This window comes from Octopus bimaculoides, chromosome 23 (genome assembly GCF_046866305.1).
Source record: "Octopus bimaculoides isolate indiv1 chromosome 23, ASM4686630v1, whole genome shotgun sequence".
In the NCBI taxonomy this organism is placed as follows: Eukaryota; Metazoa; Mollusca; class Cephalopoda; order Octopoda; family Octopodidae; genus Octopus; species Octopus bimaculoides.
Window position 1 is genome coordinate 24,650,386 of NC_142950.1, and position 5,000 is coordinate 24,655,385.

At 37.6% G+C, this 5,000-nt stretch overlaps 1 long non-coding RNA gene across 1 annotated transcript in view; it reads left to right on the forward strand.

The window, feature by feature from the left end:
* Positions 1–5,000, forward strand: part of LOC149131331 (uncharacterized) — a 9,922-nt gene that overhangs the window by 4,904 nt on the left and 18 nt on the right. Inside the window, exons 2-3 of the long non-coding RNA XR_016238052.1 lie at positions 1–224; positions 4,293–5,000. The exon at positions 1–224 is cut by the window's left edge and continues 93 nt beyond it; the exon at positions 4,293–5,000 is cut by the window's right edge and continues 18 nt beyond it. This is a non-coding gene — a long non-coding RNA (uncharacterized LOC149131331). The remainder of the gene's footprint in view (positions 225–4,292) is intronic.

Below are 5,000 nucleotides of genomic sequence, written 5' to 3' on the forward strand. Positions count from 1 at the left end.
GTTTTCAGCATCGAAGAAAAATATTATTTCAGTTCGCAAAGTGATAAATCGAGAGAGCACTTTTCCTTTCGAGAGCCATCGCACTTCTGTATAAAGCAGTAAACACTTAAAATCAGAATCCATAGTTTCACATAAAGATGCAAAAAGTCTGCACCGTAGAGAATGCGATTTTACGCAATTCACCACTTAAACAACGTTGTCCATCGTCTTCGGGAGACCATCAGGTAGATACAGATTTTTGACACCAAAACTTCGTGGTGAATTATGCAATGCACAATTTTAACTTATGGATTTTTTAAATAATATATGAACCACTAAGCCTTTTTTCGACCTTGCATGGATGCAGCGCCATCAGTGCAAACGCTAATACAAATTAGCCACTGCATCACTCTCAGTACGACATTTTGATTTACCAGGTTTAAAGACATTTTCTCCTGTTGTTCTTTACTTCAGTTCACAACAAAAGAAAAACTGACTTATTATTTCACCTCCTCTGATGATTCGCAGAAATGAAATTAGTTGAACTTTGTTACTGATGTCTGTACTTTCATTGATTTGTGGGGCCCACAAGCTTTCGAGTTCAATTATTGCTCAGTGAAATGTTCGTGGAGCTGATCAGCAATGTCTCGCGAAATGTCTTGAATTTTACGAGAAAACGTGTAGGCAGAAAAATCTGTTTGACAGCTTCATCACTAATCATTGAGCCAACGGTGATCTCCAAGTCTGGTAAAATAATGTTTTCAGCATCAGAATGTGTTTTTTTTTCCTTTTTTGCCAAAGACTGGGCAATCTTGTAATTAGCGATTTGAGCTTTCTCGGGAATTGAATGAAATTTCTTCAGGCTTTTTGATTGAATTCTTAAATTATTTTTCAGCATCTCAGTGTATTCTTTTGGTTTGTCCTTATGTTGCGGATGATTTGTTATTAAAGGAAGTTGAATTTTCCTGGGAACCATCGCATCATTTGAGAGTGTTGTTAAACAAGCCATACAAAAAGGAACTTAGTTGTCTTTTACCGATAATATAAAACCATATTGGATGTAATTTTCGTTATATTTTTGTTTTGATGAGGTGGACTTTTTATTATGAGAAACGAAAACATAAAAACGAAAACAGAAAACGAACTTTTTTCCAACAACGAAAAAAACAAACAGAGAAACCAGACATGCAACATAAAGAGTATACCCCTTCGTCAGTTGTCCCTGTTCCATTACTCCGCGTTCGAAGGCAAGGATAATACGCGACATATATACGATGGGCTTCTTTCAGTTTCCGTCTGCCAAATCCACTCACAAGGCTTTGGTCGGCCCAAGGCTATAGTAGAAGACACTTACCCAAGGTAACACGCAGTGGGACTGAACCCGGAACAATATGGTTGGGAAAACAGCTTCTTACCACACAGCCACTTCTTTTATGTGTGTGTGTGTGTGTGTGTGTGTTTCTAATAGTACGCATATAAAGCACGTTCATGCCTATGGCTACCTGACATTATACACAGTAATTAGACGATTGTCGCTGGATCTACCTCGGGAATTCCTCCGTGTACGTTGAGTGTATAACAAATGATAGAGGCGGAGAATTGAATACACGGGAAATGACCAATTAAGTTTCTCGTGCATTCCATTTTCCGTCTCTGTCATTTATTTTATATGTGTGTGTACGTGTGTGTGAAAAGACATTCTCTCTGCTATTAATAAAAGAAAAGTGACATATGAGTGTATGTTATGTAACCGAACCAGAGAGAAAGAGAGAGAGAGACAGAGAGAATGATATAGGAATACAGAGTGAGGAACATAAAGAGAAAAGGAGAGAGAGATTGATTGATTAACAGCCATTAAATGATTTCTCTCAAACACTCAAGACACAGATATAAAACTATTAACATAGTGCTAAATTAAAAGAGTCCCACAAGTGTTTGATGAATTGATTTTTATGGTTTAAGTGATTGTTTTGTTATATTTACTAAAACTACATCTTTCAATGCATTTTGGAATTTACCTTTCCACTGAAAGTTGAATCTCCGATCGAAGTAGAGTGAGTTATTGTAATTTAAAACTACATATATTTCTCAGTAAACACTGATTTGATAGCTATTTGTGAGGGGGGCAGTATATATGTGTACGTAAATAGACAGACAGACAGACAGACAGACAGACAGACAGACAGATAGACAGACAGATAGACAGACAGACAGATAGACAGACAGACAGATAGATAGATAGATAGATAGATAGATAGATAGATAGATAGATAGATAGATAGATAGACAGATAGACAGACAGATAGATAGATAGATAGATAGATAGATAGATAGATAGATAGATAGAGAGATAGACAGATAGATAGATAGATAGATAGATAGATAGATAGATAGATAGATAGATAGATATTATTCTTGCACAAGAACGCTGTTCATAGTGATATCCAAGTTTCGGCCAGCTAAGCCGTCATCAGACTGTCATGTATAAGAGTTCTGTCACCTGTCAACAACATTCTCTTATAAGAATAATAAATAATAAATTTGTACTCTACAAAAGTACAGAGCAACCCATTATATTAATGTAAAATGGCTTTCATTATAAATCAACATATAAACAAATATTAACACACACACACCCACACACACCCACACACACCCACACACACCCACACACACCCACGTACACCCACACACACCCACACCCACACACACACACATATATATACACACACACGCATATATATATATATAAATTATTTTCTCTCTCCTTTTTTCTTTCTCTTAATCCTATCTGTCGAGGAGCGTAGGCTCTGAACATGAAAGACTACCATTCTTCCCGAGCATTAAACTAATACACCTGCTTGTTGTTCCTACACCTGTTTCGTCTTTTGTTATATGTATACGTACGTACGTACATACATACATACATACATACATACATACATACATACATACATACATACATACATACATACATACATATAGCGACTAGTCATAGGATTCATTAGAATCCTGGCACAACAACACGTAGGACGCCAGAACATAAGGTTCAAAATGAGGTAAAACAGCCATAAAGGTATCATGTTGTTTCTAGGATATTGCAGATATGTAAGTACCAAAGCCAATTCAAAGCGTAGATCCGACTCAGCATTGGTTCCAAATGCAGCGTAGGTATTTAAATGGGAAACACAAATCGGGTTTAAGTCTACGATAATTGTTTCAGTCGAACTTTATTTATGTATTCATAGAGTACATCATAGCATAATCCAATATCTTCAGGTAAAATTAGCTCTCCGTCTACGATTTCTTATATATCTTCCTTATATTTCTTTCTTTATATTATATCATTTGGTTCATATCTTTATATTTTATATAAGTATATAAACACATGGTGGTTAGTGTGTGTCTATATATACGCGTACATGTTTGCGTATGCGAGCACAAGCATGTGCGAGTATACGTATGTGCGTCTTAGTGTATATGTATATATATATGCGTGTATATATATGTATATGTGTGTGTATGTATGCATATGTGCGTATATACATATGCATGGTTATGTGTATATATATATATGTGTGTGTGTGTGTGAATGCATATATATGTGTGTGTGTGCGTGTGTGTATGTATATGTGTGTGTATATGCATGTGTGTTTATATATGTCTATATGTGTGTACATATGTGTGTGTGCTTGTGTGGGGGGTGTAAACATATGTATAAGTGTGCATGAATGTATTTGTCTGTACGTGCGTGTGTGTACGAGCGCGCAATGGTGTTGACAGTTTTATGACTTTCCGCTGCCCGAGGTCTGCTTTCTTTCATCCCACATAACCGCCATGATACCTTCCTAGTTTTAATTCCCTATCTTAGCTACAGCTTCTTTATGCTTCTTGCACTTCCTCATAGCAAGTTAGAACCAATTAAGTTAACTGCTTGAAATAATAGAGTCGTTTCATCTCCTTGCTTCTCGTTATACTTCTGATTTTCTTTTTAAAATATCAATTTTCCGGTAGCTGTTGGATATGTCATCATCAAGATCTTATCTTGCCTGTTAATACCTCTTTAAAATATTACCAGGAGATTGCGGATTTATGCTATGTTGTAATCTATGAATACATCAATAAAGTTATACGGAAACAGCTGTCGTAAATTTTAAACCCAAATTGTGTTAGTCTTGCTTACACATATACTTATAAAGACATGCATGTATGCATATGTGTGCGTATGTGTGTGTGTGTGTATGTGTGTGCGTGTGTGTGTGTGTTCGGTGTTCGGGCTAAATTTGACGATGTTTTTGCTCCTTTTTTTCCAGGAACAGCTTTATGCATTGATGAACAGTCAACGGCGTTGGAGAGTATAAATATTCAAGTTGTATCTGGGAAAAGGTTAGCTGACATGGAGAATGGAAAGTATCTGAATATTGGAAAAGCGCTACCAGTTTCACTGTGATATGCGCCGGATATCAAAATACCGATATCATGATAGTTGCTCAATGCTCTATAAACACTGTAAAGCAGTAAGACGAGTCATGGACCGGTGCAACTGAGACTACAAAAACCGTGGCCAGCAGGAAAGAATACAGCGGACGTTCTAACTGCGTCCCCAAGCCGGAATTCATCCAACAAGTAATGAACAGAGCCTTACGCTCAATTCAGGCAACTGCGTGAAGCTCTTGGAGATTGTAGTCAATCCCTGGTTGGCGAAGGTTGCTGCTGGAAGGTCATATGTGTGGCAGTAGGATTTGGCTTGTCTCCGTACCGCCCGGAAAGAATCAGAAATAGTTGTTGGACAATTTCTACGACTTCACCAGCACCAGTTTGTAGCTTCCTGATTCTCCCGATTGTAATCCCATGGATTACAATAAGTGAGGCACGGTTGAGAAAGGCATCAAACGCTCTGCCTGCAACAGCAATGCCAAGCTGGCGATCAAGATCAAGGAGGTGTTTGAAAATATTCCCGGGAACACAGTGGGGAACGCATGCATCTGGTTCCGGAACCGTCTTCAGGCCTTGATGGACGC